Here is a 23,445-nt window from a genome sequence, read left to right on the forward strand (position 1 = left end):
TGAGTATCATGATGAAGAAGGTAAAAGATGTTCTGAGAGCCTATAATAGGGGAACTTGACCTATTTCGGGAAATCAGGGAAATCTTCCCTGAGGGAAGGAGCTCTTCAGCTGAAACTTGCAGGATAAGTTCTAGATAACTATGTGAGTTGGGGAGGAAAGAGCATTCTAGGCCAAGACAATAGCATGTGCAAAGGTCCTGGGGCTGACAAAAAGCATAGAAGGTTTGCAGAATTTAAAGGAGACCTGTATGCCTGCTCCATAAATAGTATGGGGAAGTAAGGAATGAGATAAGACTGTACAGGCAGGGGTTGGACTGCACAGAGCCTTGAAGGTCATGGCAAGGAGTTCTGTCTTTATATTAAGAAAGACCAGAGACCCACTGAAGGGTTTTAAGTAGAAGCCTAGTAAGATTATATTTCATTTTTAAAAGATCATTCTGATCGCCAAGAGTGGTGGTAGATATAGTTTTAATTTTCATTTCAGTCTTTCCTTACTCTGTGAAACACGTGTCCCAAATATGCAGCAAAATGGACTGATTCTCTTTTCTCTCCTGCTCTTCCTCTCCCGGCAGTGAGAGCACCGAGTCCTAACCACTGGAACACCAGGGAATTCCCATTATGCCTTGATATTTAGAATATCTCCTGTCCCAAGTTGGTGGGCATGAGAACACTCGTTGAGCTTTGGGTCAGGGTCAAGAATGTGCCAAATCTAGAGACAAGGGGCAGTCAACAGAGCCTACAGATGCATTCCACCCTGTGGTGTAAGGCCTAAAATCAAGGTCTAACATTACATGCTGCCTTAACATCTGGTGAAATCAGGAGGGCCTAGCTTGGCTTAACTGCAAGTTTTTCTTCTTGGTCTGATCGAAAATGTCACCTAGTTAAACAACCTTCCTCATCAGATGGACCAGATGCAGTTTCTGCTAATCACTGCATAGTGGATTTGCGTTCCCCACCAGGCCATGGAATTATCCAAAAGAGCCAACGACATTGTCCTGTGGGAACCACAGGACACCTCACCCTCCAGATACTACAAAGCAAGCTTGCCTCCCACTGCCTCTGGTTGTTCACTCTGTTCCTAAATGCTACCCCCATGTGACCCTGCAGGGCGTGTGGTATCCTTCTTCCCTGTGCTGTGAGTATATGTGACCAATGAACTGCTGCCAATTTCAGCTGTCCAGTGCTGGGTGTCATAAGTTTGGCCATCCCCATACCCCTAGGGTGGGAATCCCTCCCTTACCAATGCGGTGAAGAGGAGGTGATTAAGATACCCTTAAAGCCAGTTGCCCTAAAAAATTAGAGGCTTGGCTTCTGCACAGTCACCGTCTGCACAAAGCCCTGTTTCTTAGAGCCCATGGGGAACTGGGACCACTACCCCCATTTATTCAAAGTAACCATTTGAGTGTACTGGGTGTGGTTACACTTTCTGCTGCTTGTATGTTTATCAGCCCATACTCTAATCCAATGCAGTCATCATTCCAGGAATCCCTGAGGGTCCACTGATTGAAATCCTTCTGCTCTCTCTCTTTTTTAAAAAAATATTTATTTATTTATTTATTTGGCTGCATCGGGTCTTAGTTGCGGCACACGGGATCTTCGTTGTGGCACGTGGGATCTTTAGTTGCGGCATGTGGGATCTAGTTCCCTGACCAGGGATCAAACCCGGGCCCCCTGCATTGGGAGTGTGGTTTCTTAGCCGCTGGACCACCAGGGAAGTCTCCTTCTACTCTCTTTTGAATAGATGTAGACATCACTATCTTCTTCCACTTTTACTGTGATCTTTCAGTTTCCTCTTTTCCAGTCCCAAGAGGGTTATGAATCATGTTTCCAAAACAGATGATGATCTATGGAAAGGATTTTGCATTTCCAACTTCCTTAGTTCTTCTGAATGAATTATGAAGGTCATATGTGTGTGAGTCTTCAGGAATCAGAGGGGGAGGCCAACACCAGTCATTTTAATCAAATAATTACCATACTTGACAGGCTTGGATAAGAGCCTTAGGCAAGCCTTAGGCAAGGCTGTTGAGTATAGTAAGTTATGAGTTATTTTGTTTCCCCAGGGAAACAAGAAGCTCCTCAAAGGCAATGGGCTTGGTTCTGTGTGCCTGCATGCCTATTCCAGCACACTAGTGCAGTGGGGAAGAGCTGGGACACTGGAAACTGACCACCTGGCTTCAAATCCTAGCCCGCCCACTAATTAGCAGAGAGGCCTCAGTTTACCCAATTCTTAGAAACCTTAATTGTATCTTTGTATCCAAGGGTTGTATAAATATTAAATGTTCTAAGAGTAAATGTATGTGAAGCACTTAGCACACTGCCTGGCACAGAGTAAGTGGTCAATAAATGTTAGGTATTATTGGACTTCCTTGGTGGCACAGTGGTTAAGAACCCGCCTGCCAATGCAGGGGACACGAGTTTGAGCCCTGGTCCAGGAAGATCCCACATGCCGTGGAGCAACTAAGTCCGTGCGCCACAACTACTGAGCCCCTGTGCTGCAACTACTGAAGTCCATGCATCTAGAGCCTGTGCTCCACGACAAGAGAAGCCACTGCAGGGAGAAGCCCGCACACTGCAACAAAAAGTAGCCCCTGCTCGCCACAACTAGAGAAAGCCTCCGTGCAGCAACGAAGCCCAACACAGTCAAAAATAAATTTTAAAAAAAAGAAAAAAAAAGTTAGGTATTATTGTTATTTAAAGTGTTAACCATGTCTAACGATGCTGGCTATTATTGTTATTTGGACAGTGCCCAAGAATCACTCCTAAGCTCTAGGCCCATATATTTAACCATGTGTGGATGAATATTCTACTTAAATAGTTTAGAGGCAACTCAAATAAGTACAGAGGAGAAATAATCATCTCTGCTTCCTCCACCCCCACCCACATGGGCTCTTCTGGAACTCCCAAGCTCGGTTAGTAGCACCACCTGCCATCAGCTCAGTTTCCCAAGTCAGAAATCCAAGGGACAGCCTCACCATCTCCCTTCTCTTTCTCCATTCCATCCAATCTCACCAATTCATTCAGCAAACATTTATTGAGCACCCTGGCACTGGGTAGGTGCCAGGATAAACAAATGAACCAGACAGGCTGTCCTGGAGGTTAGGTGAAGTGCAGAAGATGGGCAAGCAATGTGTAAAGGGATGAGTTGAGCACAGCCTGGGATAAAGGGTCTGAAAGAAATAAGCAATGCGCTGTGCTAAAAACAATGGAGTTATTTCTGACAGGGGTCAGGGATGGCCTCTCCAAGGAAGTGACATTTAAACTAGATCTGAATGTCAAGAAGGAACTGACCATGACGAGTTGGAGGCAGGACATTTCAGGCAGAGGGACGGCAAGCACAAAGCACTGACGTGGGAAAGAAATGAGTGTGTTCCAAGAACTGTCAGATGGCCAGTGTGACTGGGACATTTACAACAAGGTCTCTGGACCTTCTAGTCTAGCCAGGAGGGACACAAGCTTACTTCTTACTGCTTCATAAACTATGTGGTCCCATCTCAGTGAGACAGAAGCTCAAAGAAAGGCAAAATAAAACCCATACAGACAAGAGTAGTCACAGGGGGCTTTATGAAGCTTGTGACCCATGAGCTGGCCCTCCTAGATGAAGAGACTGGAAACATTCAGTGGGATGAGAAAAGGTATTCCCAGCAGGACTAGTGGCACCAGCCAGGTCCAGAGAAATGAGTATGGTATGTGCTAAGACTACAAGTAGACTTGACTGGCTCCCCAGGTTGGGAAGAAAGTGGATGAAAGTTAAATAGAGGCTGATTTGGGGAAATCTTTTTTTTTTTTTTTTTTTAAGGGCTGAGATGTTTGGACCAATTGCAAAGTTAAGGTGGAGCCATTCTTGGGTTGACAGGAGATGTGAGGAAAACAGTGACTTAAGAACATCCTTCAGACCTCCATGAGGATGTTGGGTGAAGGGGGAAACCCTGGGAAGAGAGATTACTTTTAGAAGTCTGCTGGAATCATGTAAGAGTGACTCAAAAAGCAACCTAGACTACTAATTGGGTGGTGGTAATAGAAAGAACAGAATCTGAGTAAGAATTTTAAAAATTCCTTTAAATCCAACACTAGAGGGTCGGTTAAATAAATTATGGTACACTCATATAATAGAACTATATGCAGCTATTTAAAATGATGCCATAGAAGGATAGCAAATGACACTGAAAGATGTTCAAGGCAGAACACAATCTGCATGACATTTCTTACTTAAGGGAGATGTGAGTCTTCAATTAGGGTTCACTTTTTTCTTGCAAAGATATTTATTAAAAGCCTTTAACCCTGAATGCAAATTTAAGGAGACAAAGAAGACTCACTTCAATCCTCACCGAAATATGTCACAGATAATAACAAATTCAGAGATATCAGAAAAGGTCAAACGGCGTTTCCTGAAATCCAGAAATCAAGCTTAAAAACCATCTTTTGTGTTTCCCTCTACCATGATTTGTTTTGGGTAAGTCAGTCAAGAGGTGGTGTATATGGACTTCCCTGGTGGCGCAGTGGTTAGGAATCTGCCTGCCAATGCAGGGGACGTGGGTTTAAGCCCTGGTCTGGGAAGATCCCACATATCGTGGAGCAACTAAGCCCGTGCGCCACAACTACTGAGCCCGTGAGCCACAACTACTGAAGCCCGTGTGCCTAGAGCCTGTGCTCTGCAACAAGAGAAGCTACCGCAATGAGAAGGCTGCACACCGCAACGAAGAGTAGCCCCTGCTCGCCGCAAATAGACAAAGCCCGCGCACAGCAACGAAGACCCAACACAGCCAAAAATAAATTAATTAATAAATAAATAAATTTATTAAAAAAAAAGAGTTGGCATATGGCTGGCTCTACCCCTCCTGTAGGCTCAATCTTGCTCCCGCCACCACCAAATGCATATGTTGAAGTTCTAACCCCCATTATCCCAGAAAATGACTGTATTTGGAGATGTAGCCTTTAAGGAGGTAATTAAGGTAAAATGAGATCATATGGGTAGCTCCTAATCCAATCTGATTGGTGTCCTTATAAGAAGAGGTGATTAGGACACAGGCACAGAGGGAAGATCATGTGAAGATACAGGGAGAAGATGGCTGTCTATAAGACAAAGAGAGAAGCCTTAGAAGAAACCAACTCTGCTGACACCTTGATCTTGTACGTCAAATTTCTGCTATTTAAGCCACCCAGTCTCTGGTGCTTTATTATGGCAGCCATACCAAATACTTTGATTCTCTCTTTTTAATTGTGACAAATATATTTTAAATACAAAATCTAATGCTTGGGTTCCTCATATATTTAAGTTCCTCAAATACTTACATGCAAAATTACTATATGATCCAGCTATTCCACTCCTAGGTATATACCCAAAAGAACTGAAGGCAAGGACTCAAATACATACTGGTACACAAATGATCATAGCAGTATTATTGACAATAGCCAAAAGGTGGAGACACCCCAAGTGCCCATGAAGAGATGAATGGATAAACAAAATGGGTTATATACATACAATGGAATATTATTTGGCCATAAAAAGGAATGCAGTACTGACACATGCTACAACATGGATGAACCTTGAAAACATTATGCTAAGTGAAGTAAGCCAGACACAAAAGGCCACATACTGTATGACTCCGTTGATATGAAATATCCAGAACTGGCAAATCCATAGAGATAGAAAGTAGAATAAAGGTTACCAGGGGCTGGGGGGGAGAAGGAAATGAAGAGTTAGTGTTTAACGGGCACAAAGCTGCTGCTGATGAAAAAATTCTGGAAATGGATAACGGCCATGGTTGTACAACACTGTGAATGTGCTTAATGCCACTTAATTGTACACTTAAAAATAGTTAAATTTATGTTATGTATATTTACCACAATTTTTTAAATCAACAAAAGCAAAAACCAATGCTTAGGCAACTGTGGGATTTTTATATTCTGTGGAAATTTCCTTATATCATTAAAATATATATAATTTTTTGCAGTCCAGACTCTCTTAGTCTGAGTCTCAATTGGAGGCTTGGTGATGCCTTGCTGTTCATACTTTTTTGTTTCCTCCAACCACATATAAATGTGTCTTGTAAGAAAATATTCCAGTGGAGATCCCCAGCTTGGCCAGCAAGCCAGGAGAACAATATTTGTGAGGATATGCAAAGAAGAAGGGATAAACCAGTGGTTGGTGGATATAAATCTTACCTTTGGCTTTCTTCGGATGGGACTGGAGGCACTGATCTTGCCTGAGGCATTGACTTTGCCATCCACCATCAGGGAAGAAATTTCTACCTCTCTGAGGGGAATAAATCTGCCTTCAGCAGATAAAGCACTAAAGGACTACGTTCCCAAAGGCACTTGCTGATGCCCGTGTGGAGCCAGGCTCACAGGCGGGGAGGCATCACATGTACACCGTGCCCATTCACGGTTTGAGGACGGCCTGGCGCAGTAGCTGGATTCAGCTTTGCTTGCTCAGGGTACATCCACATTAGCTCCCATGCCGCTGGGAGAGCAGAGTGGCTTCGCCTCCCAGGTGGGTAAGGTGAGAAAACCCACATGCAGCCAGGCAGTACCGATGGGTAATTACTGTGAGTATCTTTGTGATGTGGAGGTTTTCTGAATGTGCCACAGAGGCCTTATCAAAAAAGTGCCGGGACAGGTCATCCTGGAAATGGGACAGTAGTGCCCAGGAGAATATAAGGCGGGCTGAAGTGGCTGCCTCATAGAAACAGGTCCAAATGTTCAAGTGAAGCAGAGAGGGGTAAAATGAGAGCAGAATATTTGAGGAAAGGAAGAAGTCCCTGTGGGAAACTCATTTTGAATAAACTCAATCTGCAAAACTCTAGATTTACAAAATAAGTAAATAGGATGGGTGAGCATGATTTTTGCTTATAAGATTCCTTTCAATAACATTTGAATGAAATTAAATGAAAGTGGAGTCCTCCCTTTTAAGAGCTTATCTATCAGAGAGACAGGGGGATGTCCAAAGCCTGGGCTCTGGCTAACTGTGAGACCCTTTTAAACCTCATCTTAGTTTTCTTATTTGCAAAAGGAAAGGACTGGGCTAAATATGATCTCTAAGGTACTTTTAATCTCAAAGTGCTTCCCCCATCGTATAAAATGCGATCAGTTTGTATTTGACATCAGGCTTACATAAAGTTCATAGCACATCACCTGGTAAGTGTGGTCAATGAATTTACTGTGTTGGTTAAAATCAAAAGTCCATACCATTGCCTCTGAGGCCCTCCTTGATCTGGCCCCTGACTACCTCTCAGGATCTTACCTCACTTCACTCTCCTCCTTGCCCACTATGTTCCAGGTCTTCTTTCTATTCCTGGAACACACCAAGCTCATTCCTACCTCAGGGCCTTTGCACTTGCTGTCCACTCTGCCTGGGATCCTTTCCCCCCAGATTTTCAGAGAGTTGGCTCTTTCCTGACATTCAGATCTCAGTTCAAACGTACTTCCTTCAAGTGGGCCTCCCTCAAGCTAATAGATATACAGAGAATTCAACACCCACTAAGAATGCATGTTCTTTTAGGGTGCACATGGAACACTTGCAAAACAGACATGCATGTATCTCCTTCAATATATTCCCAATGAACAATATGATATAGATCAGGTTCTCCAACTGCATTTTAATGAAATTTGAAATTAATTTTGAAAAGATAAATTTTTAGGGAATTCCCTGGCAGTCCAATGGTTAGGACTCTGCCCTTTCACTGCTGAGGGCTCGGGTTCAATCCCTGGTGGAAGAACTAAGATCCCACAAGCTGCACGGCATGGCCAAAATAAAAATAAATAAATAAATAAATAAAACTCTTCTAAAAAATATGGTTTATTTTTTTAAAAAAAGATAAATTTATAAAATATTTGGAAACCAAATAAAATATTGCTAAATGACTCTTGGAAATATTTAAAACTGGATGATGGTGAAAACACCATATGTCAAAATTGGTGGGACACAGACAGTGAAAGCACTATTTTAAAGGGAAATTTATAGCTCTATATACATTTATCAGGAAACAAGAAAGGTTAAGAAAGACATGAGGCTAAACATTCAACTCAAATACTGGAAAAGAAGCAGCAGAACCAAATGAAAGAAACAAGAAGGGAATAACTATTAGGGCAGAAATCAACAAAATATAGAACACTGAGACGACTAACAAAACTAAAAGCTTATTCTATGAAAAGATTAATAAGATAAAAGTCTTGGACTTCCCTGGCGGTCCAGTGGTTAAGACTCTGCGCTTCCACTGCAGGGGGCACAGGTTCAATCCCTGGTGGGGGAACTAAGAAACTAAGCTCTCTGCATGCTGCTCGGCGCCTCCAAAAAAGAAAAAAAATTTCCCTCCACGTTTGGCCTTCCTTGCTGGTGCAATGGTTAGGAATCCGCCTGCCAATGCAGGGGACACAGGTTCGATCCCTGGTCCAGGAAGATCCCACATGCCGTGGAGCAACTAAGCCCGTGCGCCACAACTACAGAGCCTGTGATCTAGAGCCCGTGAGCCACAACTACTGAGTCCACGTGCCACAACTACCGAAGCCCGTGCGCCTAGAGCCCGTGCTCCGCAACAAGAGAAGCCACCGCAATGAGAAGCCCGCGCACCACAACGAAGAGTAGCCCGCGCTCACCACAACTAGAGAAAGCCTGCGTGCAGCAACGAAGACCCAATGCAGCCAAAAATAAATAAATTAAAAAAAAAAAATCTCTGTACTTCACAGCCTTTGTCTCTGTGCATTACCAATCACAGCATCAGCCTTTTTCTACCATTGAATAGGAGACCTATCTAGTTACCACAAAAAAAGTCATAAAGAACACTAAATGGGGGAAACACTTCTACTCTGTTAAACATCTTTATTTTTCCACTTATTTTTTTAAGAAAAATAATCTAAATTCACACAAATAGTCTTGAAGCTTTTACCTTGTTTGGGTGAGAGATTTAACTTCTGTGCTTATAAAAAATATGTTGTGGGGAGGAATAATGATTTACCTAATTAAGTTAGCTTTGTACATCTCCCTCAAGCTCTAGTCCGTTGCCAGGTATTCGAGTATACACAGAAAAACGTACACCAAAATCCTCTCCAAAGAAAATAAATCAAACTGTCCAAAGATTAAATACTAAGGAGAGTAAATGAAATTCTCTGTAGCTTAATCTGAATTAAGAATCTTATGCTTCTCTATGTATCTTCGAGACCTGTCAGCTGTGGCAGTCTCCCTTTCTAGCCATGGAAGAGCATATTCTTGTTTATTGGCAAAGCTGTCACCATTTAATTGGTATCACATTCTGACTTGTACAAGTAACGTTCTTCACTTTAAAAACTTGGAGGGTGGGCTTCTCTGGTGGTGCAGTGGTTAAGAATCTGCCTGCCAATGCAGGGGACATGGGTTCGAGCCCTGGTCCGGGAAGATTTCACATGCTGCAGAGCAACTAAGCCCGTGTGCCACAACTACTGAGCCTGCGCTCTAGTGCCTGCAAGCCACAGCTACTGAAGCCCGGGTGCTTAGAGCCTGTGCTCCGCAGCAAGAGAAGCCACTGCAATGAGAAGCCCGCACACCGCAATGAAGAGTAGCCCCCGCTCGCCGCAACTAGAGAAAGCCCGCCCGCAGCAATGAAGACCAAACACAGCCAGAAAAAAAAAAAACAAAAGCCCTGGAGGGTACTGGGTTATTGGGCAAACTTCTAACTACTGTTCAAATGTTTCTAGGAAACTGAACCAATTGTTCCAATGGATGATGGAAAACATAGCAAGATATCAGGAAATCCAAAGTAATATGGGTGAAGTCTTATTTAGCATCCTGCAGTACACTGCCAAACATGATTTTAAATCTCAAACATGGTATTCAAGTGGAGAATAAATGAGTGTTTCCTTGCTGTAAAAAAAAAAAAAAAAAAAAGAATCTTATGCTTATAGTGTTTCTATGGAGTTAGTAACTATATTCGTCTCCTACTGATGCTGTAACAAACTATGACAAATTCAGTGGCTTAAGAAAACACAAATATATTATTTTACAGTTCTGGAGATCAGAAATCCAAAATGGGTCTAATGGGCCAAAATCAAGGTGTTGGCAGGCTGTGTTCCTTCAGGAGGCGCTGGGGGGAATCCATTTCTTGCCTTTTCCAGAAAGCTTCATTGTTTGGCTCATGGCCTCCAATTAGCAATCTCATCACTCTCACCTGTGCTTCTGTTGTCACAGGCCTTTTCTGACTCTGACCTTCAGCCCCTCTTCCATTTTTTTAAGAACCCTTGTGATTAAACTCACCTGGATAATTCAGGATACTCTCCCCATCTTAAAATCCTTAACTTAATCACATCTGCAAAGTCCCTTTTGCCATATAACGTAACACAGTCACAGGTCGCAGGGATTAGAACACTGATATCCTCAGGGGGAATCATTAGTCTGCCCCCCACAGTAATTAAGACACCATCTGGGAAAGTTATCAGATTTGACACTAACGGGACTGTATCTTCAGGTCCTATTTTCCTGAGTCTGTTGGGTAATCCTTCCAAATATTTAGGTATCTAATAGTTTCCAAGTAAATTTGAGAAGATATTACATCGTATGCTAATGTCGGGGAACATGATGAAATGTATGGGGGTTCCAATAACTAGCATCTCCACAAGCATGACTTCTCCCATTTCAAGGTGACCCCCACAATCCTCATTATCCCTTAAACTTACATAACATACCAAGCAATGGAACCATAAAAATAGTCCCACATAATATTACACAATGATTTAGTGGACAAAATGATTTCACAGCATTTTAAAGCTACAAATGAAATATTTAAGAGCAAAGATTCTGGAATCAGACAGACATGGACTCAAATCCTGACTGAACCCCTTGCATGATCTAAGTCTCAGTTTTACTCCTCAGTGCCCACCTAGGTTCACATGAGACCAAGTGAAAGGATGCCCATAAAGCTTTTAGCAGCATATTAGCTGTTGTTATTACTATCATAAAGGCGATATCATATTTGACACAATAACACCGATCCCCATTTTACATATAAAGAAACATACTCCCGGGTTTCCCTAGTGGCACAGTGGTTAAGAATCCGCCTGCCAATGCAGGGGACACAGGTTCGAGCCCTGGTCCGGGAAGATCCCACATGCCGCGGAGCAACTAAGCCCGTGCGCCACAACTACTGAAGCCCGCGTGCCTAGAGCCTGTGCTCCACATCAAGAGAAGCCATCGCAATGAGAAGCCCGTGCACCACAACGAAGAGTAGGCCCCACTCACCACAACTAGAGAAAGCCTGTGCGCAGCAACAAGAGACCCAACGCAGCCTAAATAAATAACTAAATAATAAAATAAATTTATAAAACAAAAAAGAAACATACTCCCCAAAAGTAAATAGCTCATCTAAGGATGCATAACTAGTAAATAATCATATCTATCCCAGTGCCTGGCACACACTGTATCCACTCCTGAATACCTTTGTTTTCAGTAATATCAGATAAAACCCCCGCAAGTCGACCTCACAACTGCTCCATCACCTTTTGTATTCACAGCTTTTTTCCTATCCATCCTCTATTCTCTGTTGCCTACCAATGGATGTGGTCTCTGAGGACTTTATAGTACCCTGAAACCAAATGTCAAATGTGCTGAGATTTTAAGGCACAGTTTCAAAAACAGGTCCAGTTCATCTGCAAGAATATCATACTTCCCATTTTCTCCATTTTGATAAGCTATAATTCCCCCCACCCACTGAATGGGAGGAGACATTTGCAGATCATATATCTGATAAGGAATTGTAGCTGCAATATATAAAGAACACTTACAATCTAAAATAGACAAATAACCCAATTAAGAAATGGGCAAAGGATCTGAACAGACATTTCTGCAAAGATGTACAAATGGCCTATAAGCACCTGAAAAGCTCAAGATTAATCACTATGAAAATGCAAACTAAACATTTTTATATATATACACATTTACATATACATATTTGAGTGTAGGCCAATTATATTTCATATTAATTTCTTTCAGGGCTCCTAACGGGATATTAGAAAATATTTCTTTTTAAAGGGACTTTGAGCCTGATAGGTTGAGACCCACTGATCTAGCAGATATGGTCAACATACGGCCTATTAGATATGGAACATACGGCTATGTTCCACACCGGCTTTAGCCTCAAGGACTCCATGGGGAAAGCAACAGTATAATTATAAAGTGATTTATTCCTCACTTCTGCTACCAACTTGTTCTTTATTTAGGGAATGTGCTGTTTCTGGAGATATATAATTACACATTTGGAGCACATGCATCTGTCATTATGTTATACAATGACAGATTTTACAACGTCTACGTGCCAGATAAGTGAATCTTACATCTATAAATGCCTGAACATTAATTTAAACGTTTTTTTCATTGAAGCATACAGCTTCATCTGACTGGCCTTTTGCATCTCGAGGCCATTGTAGTGACTGTGCTGTAACCAAACGACGCCCTAATATGCACTGAGGTCAGCCACTGCTGGCCTCACAACTAAATGGTAACAGACTGATGAGCTTTTTGGCGTTCTTTTGGAGCTTTTTATAGGAACTTATTTCTTTTTATGCACTATTAATCTATTTATTGCTGCTCTTAGCATTGGTGGCCTCAAGCAGTGCCTCCCATCTCTAATTTGCTGCATTCATACAAACATTTGTTTTAACGCCCACATTACCAGTGACAGTACATTTTTCATCTCTTGGAACCTAGCGCTATAGCCAAAGCCTTTTCAATCCCAACTTTCAAAAGCCTTCTAGCTTAAGAAAAAAACCGAACATTTATTATAAGCTTACGGGGGTACCTTAAGGGCAAAAGTGAACCAAGGAGGCAGAACCAGGAAGTAGAAACTCAGCAGAAACCAAAGAGGCCATTTTCTTAGTATTGCTCACCTCTGCTCCCTTTGCCTGTCCAGTTTCCTTCTTTTGCTTCTGTAAACTCCCCTTCTTGGCTTCTCCATAAACATGACTCTGCCACAAACCCTGAGGTTACATCAGCTCAGTTCTGGTCACTTGCAGAGAACAAAGAGCTGCCTCTCTCCCAGTGCCAGTCCCAGAGGAGAGAATCAGATTGGTCCTTTTGGGTTAGGTTTCCCTGTGGTCCGATTGATAAGGTCATGTAGTATAAAAATGGCTGCTGGGGCCACCTCTGTGAGGAAGGGCAGTTTTTAGAGGAAGAATGTTGTGATAAACTGGCTTACCATGCATCAAAGGAAACGGACAATCCAGACTTGGAACTTTGTCTAAAATAAAAATAATTTCTGTGTGAGGGTCTGAGGTGCTCCCCTATGAAGAAAGAACATGAGGTTTGGCCCCATTATTATGTGGTAGGTACTTTTTTTCTGAGGACCTTGATTGTCTACTCCCTGTTTCTTTCTTTCTTTCTTCCTTCCTTTCTTCCTTCCTTCCTTTCTTTCTCTCTCTCTCTCTCTTTCTTTCTTTCTTTCTTTCTTTCTTTCTTTCTTTCTTTCTTTCTTTCTTTCTTTCTTTCTTTCTTTCTTTTCTTTCTTTCTTTCCTTTTCTTCCTTCCTTTCTCTCTTTTTTAATTTGATATAATTCACATACCATAAAAGCCACCTTTTTATTTTTTTAATTTTGTGTTATTAAAATAATTTTATTTATTTATTTATTTTGGCTTGCCGGGTCTTAGTTGTGGCACACGGGATCTTCGTTGCGGCATGCAGCCTTCTTAGTTGGGCATGCGAACTCTTAGTTGCTGCATGCATAAGGGATCTAGTTCCCCGACCAGGGATCGAACCTAGGCCCCCTGAATTGGGAGCGCACAGTCTTACCCACTGGACCACCAGGGAAGTCCTACAATCTTTTTAAAATGTACAAATCAGTGACTTTTAGTAAATTCACAAGCGTTCTGCAACTATCACCATTATCTGTTTTCCAGACCATTTTCATGATCCCAGATGGGAACCTCATACTCGGTAGCAATCACTCCCCATTATTTCTTTCCCTCAGTCCTAAGCAACCATGGATCAACTCTCTGTCTCTGTGGATTTGCCTATTCTGGGCATTTCATAAAAATAGAATCATACAATATGTAGCCTTTTGTACTTGGCTTCTTTCACTTAGCATAGTTTTCAAGCTTCATACACATTGTAGCATGTGTCAGTGTTTCATTCCTTTTTATGGCTAAATATTCCATTGTATGGATAGACCACATTTTATTTATCCATTCATCAGTAGTAGATGGACATTTAAGTTACTTCCACTTTTTGGGGCTTATGAATAATGCTACTATGAACATTCATGTACAAGTTTTTACATGAACGTATCTTTTTAAAAATTTTTGTTTATTTATTTATTTATGGCTGCGTTGGGTCTTTGTTGCTGCGGGCGGGCTTCCTCTAATTGCCTTGAGCGGGGGCTACACTTCGCTGTGGCGCACAGGCTTCTCATTGTGGTTGCTCCTCTTGTTGTGGAGCACGGGCTCTAGGAGCGAGGGCTTCAGTAGTTGTGGCACACGGGTTCAGTAGTTGTGGCTTGTGGGCTCTACAGCACAGGCTCAGTAGTTGTGGCACACAGGCTTAGTTGCTCCGCAGCATGTGGGATCTTCCTGGACCAGGGCTCGAACCTGTGTCCCCTGCATTGGCAGGCGAATTCTTAACCACTGTGCCACCAGGGAAGCCCCAAAATGTTTTCTTAAAGCAGCTGCACCATTTTACTTTCCCACCAGCAGTATATGAATACTCCAATTTCTCCAGCCTTGCCATCTTTTTGATGGTCGATTGTTTTGATTATACCCATGCTAGTGGGATGCAGTGGTATCTCACTGTGATTTTGATTTGCATTTCCCTAGTGACCAATGATACTGAACATCTTTTCATATCCTTATTGACCTTTTGTGTATCTGCTTTGTAGAAATGTCTGTTCAAACCTTTTGCCCATTTTTAGTTGGGTTGTCATTTTACTGATGAGTTATAAGAGTTAAAGAACTCTTTAAGATTTTAGACCCTTCTCAGATATATGATTTTTCCCATTCTGTGGGTTGTCTTCTTTTTCTCAATAATGGCCTTTGATGCACAAAAGTTTTAAATTTTCATAAAGTCCAATTTATCTACTTTTTTTCTTTTGTCACCTGAACTTCAGGTGTCATATCTAAAAAACCACTGCCTAATTCAAGGTCACAAAGATTTACACCTATGTCTTCATATGACTCATAGTTTTAACTCTTACATTTAGGTCTTTGATCCATTTTGAGTTAATTCTCATATATGGTAAGAGGTAGGGGTCCAACTTCATCATTTGCATGTGAATATCCAGTTGTTCCAGCACCATTTGTTGAAAAGACTATTCTTTCTTTGCTGAGTTGTCTTAACATCTTTACTAAAAATCTTGGTGTTTTTTTTTTTAAGCTAAATTCCCAGAGTTGCTCAATAACTGACTACACTCAGCCAAGCATACAATATGCAACTGAATGTGATTAAGATTATGTGAAGGGCGGCTGCGCAGCGTCGGCAGGGAGCGCGGGCTGCGAAGAGGCGGGCCGGGCCGAGCTGGGCGAGGGGGAACGCGGACCCGGGAGGCGGCGGCGGCAACCTGGGCCTCGCGGCTCAGCCGCGCATCGGAGCAGGACTCCGCGGCGCGCGCCCCTCGCCGAGCCCGCCCCGGGCCGGCGAGCGCTGGTCACCGAGGCCCAGGCCGCTGCCGCGGCGAGTTCTTGAAATCATGAATCCTGTTTATAGCCCGGGTTCTTCTGCGGTTCCCTATGCAAATGCCAAAGAAATTGGTTATCCAGCTGTTTCCCCATGGGTTACGCAGCAGCTCCTGCCTATTCCCCCAACACGTACCCTGGAGCGAATCCTACCTTCCAAACAGGTTACACTCCTGGCACACCTTACAAAGTGTCCTGTTCCCCCACCAGCGGGGCGGTGCCACCGTACTCCTCCTCCCCCAACCCCTACCAGACCGCTGGACATGCCGTGCGAAGTGCCTACCCCCAGCAGAGCGCGCACGCACAGCAAGGCACGTACTACCCCCAGCCCCTGTATGCAGCACCCCCTCACGTCATCCACCACACCACAGTGGTGCAGCCCAACGGCATGCCAATGCCAGCGACCGTGTCCCCTGCTCCCATCCCTCTGCCTAGAGGCAACGGGGTCACCATGGGCACGGTGGCGGGGACCACTATAGCCATGTCAGCGGGTAGCTTGCTGACTGCCCGCCCACTCCCCAACTCCTGTCGCCCCCCACCCCGTCACTGTGCCCACTTATCGGGCCCCAGGAACGCCCGCCTACAGCTATGTGCGCCCTCAGTGGTGATCACCCTGCAAACGTTTGCGGACGGAGCTGTGCAGTCACATCGTGGAGGTTCCACAGCTGGTGCTGCAGGCCTCGTGCCTCCAACCAGGACTTTCTTCTTAATGCTCTGGACACTCGGCTGAACACTACTACGGCCGGCCCAGCAGGTCCCAGCGCCCTCAGTCTCCAACTGACTCTGTGGGTTGGTCTTAAAGCAAATCCTGTTTGGTGGGCTGCCAGGCAATTTTTTTAGCTAACTGTAATGATAAAAAGGGAGTATTAATCTATTCTGAATCATATCTAGCTGAATGCATGTTTAAAAAAAAACAACAACACAAAAACAAAGCTTGTTCCATCTACCTGCAGTGACTGATGCAGAACCATCATATGCAAACTCCAAAGGAATGGAAAAGTATTTTACAACTTGTATCATTAATGCACTCTTGTAATGTATGCAAAGTCAAAGTGAATTTCTTCACAGAGCATCTGAAATCTCTTCGATGATTCTTCAGCCTTTTGGGGTTGACGTGGGTTGCCAATTGGAAACATGGACTTCTACTTTCCACCCATCTGTTCCTTTTGCATGGACTGCACTGGGAGAGAGTTGCAGGGACAGGGAGAGTGTGGGGAGGCCACCGCTGCTTGGGGTGCAGCCAGGTTAATGGCTTTCTCTCCATTTAGGCGTGTGGGGTCAGTGTGATGTGGACGTCCTTAGGGATTACCATGAATCCAGTTAGGGACACAAGGTGGTTTATGTATCAGCAAAGCAATTTTCTCTGCTATATAAATTTTCATTACAAATCTCTTACAGATAGAGATGATGCTTTCTATATGTTTAATGGAAAAGTCCTATGTAGAGCGATATTATTTTCCTGGGATGGAAGATATGTGAAAGAGAACCAGCCACACTTGGAGGAGGTATTGGCCTCTCCTGTATTTAGCTTAGAAAAATCATTCCTTTTTCACCCCCAGCCGGGGGAAGTGTTTGAATCACCTGAAAACATATGCAGGCATTGTTGTTCTCCCTCCCACAAAGAAGGGCGAAGACTTCGTTCAGCTGTGTGTTATGAAGAACGTTGTCTATTTAAGAACTTTTAAAAGGGAACAGGACTTTATTGGATATTGATTGTTTCTTGTAGAGAGGCAGGGCTGTGGCTGTGTTTCGGCCCATGCACTTCATGGGGACTTGTCCTCTGAGAGCATCTGGAGGGGACTCGTGGAGATGGCTGTGGGGAGGTGTGAGGGAAGGGCTGGCGCCTGTTGTCTGTGAGCCCCTTCGGCCATCTCTTCTTGCGGCTGAGGACACTCGGCACAAAGCACGTGTGGACAGCAAAGGGCCAGGCAGCCTCAGAACGTGTTTGCCTGCCGGAACTTATTACAGAAAGGATTTCGTGTTTAAAATCTGAATATTGTACATAAGAAACCAAGAGGATTTTTTTGCCTAAATGTGCCCAACTTGTATCGATGGGTGTGTGTGTGTGTCTGTCCTCAGATGAAGTCAGAGGGGGTGGGGGGTGAGGGCTATTCCCTTTCAGCAGTCTGTCAGGGGCGGGGGTGCCCCTGCTCCACCCCGTCGTTGTTTCAAGCGCTGTGGGCCTCAGGTGGGGGGGGGCACCTTACTCTCCTTACAGCTCCGGCAGCTGGTCAGAGCTCCGGCACTGAGGTGGCATTCAGCCCCGGATGGTGAGTGGGATACCTGACCCCTGAGCCTTTGGTAACCTTATTTTTTATAGTGAGTACTCTTCATAATTTTCTTTTTCACATTTTATCTTATAAGAAATTTAGGAATATTTTTGCATGGATCATTGTAAACAGAAGATTTATTTCTGTTTAACCTACCTTTGTATGTGTGTATTCATGTGTGTGTGCGTGTGCGTGTGTGTGTGTGTGGCAGCCATTTACCCCAGGCACAGTGTCCACTTCTTCAACTCTTTGTTGGTAATTCCATCTGTGTAGTGGCCAGTTTGTAACATCGATATGTTCTCCAGGGCCTGAACTGATCCAGTAACAGAGAAGCTGGTTTCCCCAGTTTAGTGTAATAAGTTAGGAGAAAATATGATTTTAGTATATGTTTTTTAAAAGTCCCAAACAGAGTGCACATACACAGATACACACATGCGACTACCTGTAAGGGTTAGAGTCATTTGAATTCAGGAGGAAGTTATGAGGAATTATATAGGCTATTTCTTCCAGCTTGCCTGAGACTTGGCACACACAGGGTGAATGTTTTCACGAGCACTGAATTAAATGGTGTTTTCAAGAGAAAGAAAAGAGTGGGTTGCGTTTTCTCCCCATTTATATCAGCTTTATAAACACTTTCCCCCCTGTAATTTCTAAAAAAATCTTGCTTCCCCTTTGTGAAGTTGAGTTGGGAGACTTCATCAAATACTTTTGCATTATGGAATACATCTGTGTGGAAATCTTTTCAATTTTGAAACTATCAGGGCATCAGCTATCAAATGTGAAAGGTAGATCTTGTCTAGCAGGTAAGAATCTGGATATAATGAATAGTAACAAAACTATCATATGTTGTAATTTTAGCAGCATTTAGTTCCAGTAAAATTAAGGAATACAGCTTCTGTTATAAAGTTGCATAATTTGATATCCTAAGCACAACAGTAGAACATTCAGAGAAATTCTGCATTTTTTATATGTGACATTCCTAATTTGAGAGTCTTTCAGCTAAATTACAGTTATTTTAGAAGTTGAGACAGGCAAATAAAGGAACTAATTCCTATAAACATAGATATCATCATGGACATTTTAAAAAAATTTTGTTCTACAGCCTTCCCCTAAGGTTTAGAAGGTATGTTTCTCTGCTTAGGGAAACCCTGTTTGGATCTGGGCCAGATGACTGAATGTTTCACGATGACTGATGGTCCCATCAGCTTGCTGCCTCTGAGAACTGAGGCCAGCATCAGGGCCAGGGCCATCTGTGACAAGCACAGAAGCGCTTCCAGAATCTTTTGTCTCTTGTGTTTGATCTTTTCTCAACATTCTTGTTGGTTTAGTTATTAGGCCTACCAGTTGTATTATATGACTCCGTTTCTTGAGTGCTATGCAAATGTAGTATTTACAGGAGCTGAGAGTGGTCCTGAGCCGTGGGCTGGACACCTGGTCGGTACTCGGTACTCGCCCTGCCCTTCCCAAGCTGTGCATGCAGTGCCTCACTCCATCTGCTGGCATCGGCACTTCAAACAAGAGGAAATAGATTCTTGGGGCTTGGGATATACTAATCTCTGGTAGTGCTGTCCTGGCAGCAGGTGGTGAAAGGATGGCAGGACCAGACGCATCAGTATTGGGGCCTACTTTTTAAGGAAACTCAGACTTCTTCACCTGTCCTTTGTAAACATTTGGAAACAGTATTACTCCGACCAGTTAGGCCACCTTCTCCCTATCTGGCAGCTAACAGCTGGACGCCCCAGTTCTTGCCAGCCTGGGCATTGCCCAGATGGGACGCCTGCCTGACACCCTCTGGCCGTGCAAGGGCAGGCTTAAGGGTGTGGGGCTTGAGGTGGGGTACAGCTTCTGGTTCTTCTCTTGGTGCTAAGGACGGGGTGTGTCTCTAGAGAGGAGTGGTTGGCACAGGGGAAGGGTGGACTGCGTGACTCTCCTCTCTAGTACATTTCAAATGTTGGTGTGTTTTTTTCTCCTGAGCTGTTTATTGTTCAACCTGAGCTTTCTGAAAGGAGCCTGCAGAGGACACGCTGCAGAGGAGGGTCTGATCTTTTCAGGTAGAAAGTTGCAGAGTTGATCTTACATGTTTCAGAGTATTTGCCTCTTTCCCCACCCTATTCACTTGAAGAACAGAAAACCTCTGAGGTAATCTTATTTGAATCCCCAGGACCAATGCCAAGTCACTTGGGACAGGGAGACCAAGGAAAGGCTGGCATCTCTGTGCAGGGAGCCTGCAGTGAGCTTCAGGGGATGCTGTGCTCCCAGGTCTGGTGTGTTGGAGATGACAAGTGTCTTATCTTGGTCTCCTGAGCCCTGTTTGAGTCTCCTGTAGGTCCTCGTGCAGACCAGCAGTCAGTAGAATAATTGGGCTGGACCTGAGGCCAGCTCTCATGTGTTCCTGGTGGGGTTACTGTGATGGCCACTCAAGAGGGACCCCAGGGAGCCACTGTTACTGACTAGGAAATGGTTCCTTTTTTTTTTTTAATCAGTCATCAATTTTATACACATCAGTGTATATATGTCAATCCCAATCGCCCAATTCAGCACACCACCATCCCCACCCCACCGCGGTTTTCCCCCCTTGGTGTCCATACGTTTGTTCTCTACATCTGTGTCTCAACTTCTGCCCTGCAAACCGGTTCATCTGTACCATTTTTCTAGGTTCCACATACATGCGTTAATATACGATATTTGTTTTTCTCTTTCTGACTTACTTCACTCTGTATGACAGTCTCTAGATCCATCCACGTCTCAACAAATGACTCAATTTCGTTTCTTTTTATGGGTGAGTAATATTCCATTGTATATATGTACCACAACTTCTTTATCCACTCGTCTGTCGATGGGCATTTAGGTTGCTTCCATGACCTGGCTTTTGTAAATAGTGCTGCAATGAACATTGGAGTGCATGTGTCTTTTTGAATTATGGTTTTCTCTGGGTATATGCCCAGTAGTGGGATTGCTGGCTCATATGGTAATTCTATTTTTAGTTTTTTAAAGAACCTCCATACTGTTCTCCATAGTGGCTGTATCAATTTACATTCCCACCAATAGTGCAAGAGGGTTCCCTTTTCTCCACACCCTCTCCAGCATTTGTTGTTTGTAGATTTTCTGATGATGCCCATTCTAACTGGTGTGAGGTGATACCTCATTGTAGTTTTGATTTGTATTTCTCTAATAATTAGTGACGTTGAGCAGCTTTTCATGTACTTCTTGGCCATCTGTATGTCTTCTTTGGAGAAATGTCTATTTAGGTCTTCTGCCCATTTTTGGATTGGGTTGCTTGTTTCTTTAATATTGAGCTGAATGAGCTGTTTATATATTTTGGAGATTAATCCTTTGTCCGTTGATTCGTTTGCAAATATTTTCTCCCATTCTGAGGGTTGTCTTTTCGTCTTGTTTATGGTTTCCTTTGCTGTGCAAAAGCTTTGAAGTTTCATTAGGTCCCATTTGTTTATTTTTCTTTTTATTTCCAGTACTCTAGGAGGTGGATCAAAAAAGATCTTGCTGTGATTTATGTCAAAGAGTGTTCTTCCTGTTTTCCTCTAAGAGTTTTATAGTGTCCAGTCTTACATTTAGGTCTCTAATCCATTTTGAGTTTATTTTTGTGTATGGTGTTAGGAAGTATTCTAATTTCATTCTTTTACATGTAGCTGTCCAGCTTTCCCAGCACCACTTATTGAAGAGACTGTCTTTTCTCCATTGTATATCTTTGCCTCCTTTGTCATAGATTAGCTGACCATAGGTGCATGGGTTTATCTCTGGGCTTTCTATCTTGTTCCATTGATCTATGTTTCTGTTTTTGTGCCAGTACCATAGTCTTGATTACTTTAGCTTTGTAGTATAGTCTTAAGTCAGGGAGTCTGATTCCTCCAGCTCCGTTTTTTCCCCTCAAGACTGCTTTGGCTATTCAGGGTCTTTTGTGTCTCCATACAAATTTTAAGATGATTTGTTCTAGTTCCGTAAAAAATGCCATTGGTAATTTGATAGGGATTGCATTGAATCTGTAGATTGCTTTGGGTAGTACAGTCATTTTCACAATATTGATTCTTCCAATCCAAGAACATGGTATATCTCTCCATCTGTTGGTATCATCTTTCATTTCTTTCATCAGTGTCTTATAGTTTTCTGCATATAGGTCTTTTGTCTCCCTAGGTAGGTTTATTCCAAGGTATTTTATTCTTTTTGTTACAATGGTAAATGGGAGTGTTTCCTTAATTTCTCTTTCAGATTTTTCATCATTAGTGTATAGGAATGCAAGAGATTTCTGTGCATTAATTTTGTATCCTGCAACTTTACCAAATTCATTGATTAGCTCTAGTAGTTTTCTGGTGGCATTTTTAGGATTCTCTATGTATAGTATCATGTCATCTGCAAACTGTGACAGTTTTACTTCTTCTTTTCCAATTTGTATTCCTTTTATTTCTTTTTCTTCTCTGATTGCCGTGGCTAGGACTTCCAAAACTATGTTGGATAATAGTGGTGGGAGTGGACATCCTTGTCTTGTTCCTGATCTTAGAGGAAATGCTTTCAGTTTTTCACCGTTGAGAATGATGTTTGCTGTGGGTTTGTCGTATATGGCCTTTATTATGTTGAGGCAGGTTCCCTCTATGCCCACTTTCTGGAGAGTTTTTATCATAAATGGGTGTTGAATTTTGTCAAAAGCTTTTTCTGCATCTATTGAGATGATCATATGGTTTTTATTCTTCAATTTGTTAATATGGTGTATCACATGGATTGATTTGTGTATATTGAAGAATCCTTGCATCCCTGGGATAAATCCCACTTGATCGTGGTGTATGATCCTTTTAATGTGTTGTTGGATTCTGTTTGCTAGGATTTTGTTGAGGATTTTTGCATCTATATTCATCAGTGATATTGGTCTGTAATTTTCTTTTTTTGTAGTATCTTTGTCTGGTTTTGGTATCAGGGTGATGGTGGCCTCATAGAATGAGTTTGGGAGTTTTCCTTCCTCTGCAATTTTTTGTAAGAGTTTGAGAAGGATGGGTGTTAGCTCTTCTCTAAATGTTTGATAGACCTTTTTTTTTTTAAATGATTTTTGAATACTGCTTTTTTTTTTTTAGACCATTCTCATAGGAGTTTTTTAAAACTTAAGCCAGCATTGTCTTCCAGTGTTAAAGGCACCCCTCACCTCTGCACTGAACTTCAGGTGTCAATCAATACAAAGGAACATCCATCCTGAGCCAATTACATTATGTGTAAATTCATACTATTTTAATTTTTTATGCAATCTGATGAGTAGATGAGCTCAGACTTAAAATTCTTAAAAGCACGTTTATTGTAACAAGAATTGTTATGTATTAATACTGCAGTTTTCAATAAAGACTGACTTGTGTTGCAAAAAAAAAAAAAGATTATGTGAAAAATCCCGACTGTAATCAGCAGTCACTTTTACTTTATAAACTAAGATTACTCTGGCTAGTGCACTGGATATATTCACTATCTTAATTGTGCTGATGGTTTCATGGGTGGGTACATATGTCAAACTTATAAAATTGTATAATTTGAATATGTGCAGTTTACTGTATGTCAATTATGCCT

At 42.7% G+C, this 23,445-nt stretch overlaps 1 protein-coding gene, 1 long non-coding RNA gene and 1 pseudogene across 3 annotated transcripts in view; 2 read left to right on the forward strand and 1 right to left on the reverse strand.

The window, feature by feature from the left end:
- IFT81 (intraflagellar transport 81) overlaps positions 1–23,445 on the reverse strand; it is a 193,680-nt gene that overhangs the window by 169,104 nt on the left and 1,131 nt on the right. The window lies entirely within an intron of this gene.
- Positions 1–23,445, forward strand: part of LOC309640033 — a 201,406-nt gene that overhangs the window by 109,469 nt on the left and 68,492 nt on the right. The window lies entirely within an intron of this gene.
- LOC309640027 (myelin-associated neurite-outgrowth inhibitor pseudogene) lies at positions 15,411–21,705 on the forward strand (annotated as a pseudogene). The gene has a single exon. The product of its transcript is annotated as a myelin-associated neurite-outgrowth inhibitor pseudogene (transcript).

Source organism: Balaenoptera physalus, assembly GCF_965194825.1.
Source record: "Balaenoptera physalus genome assembly, chromosome: 12".
Lineage (NCBI taxonomy): Eukaryota > Metazoa > Chordata > Mammalia > Artiodactyla > Balaenopteridae > Balaenoptera > Balaenoptera physalus.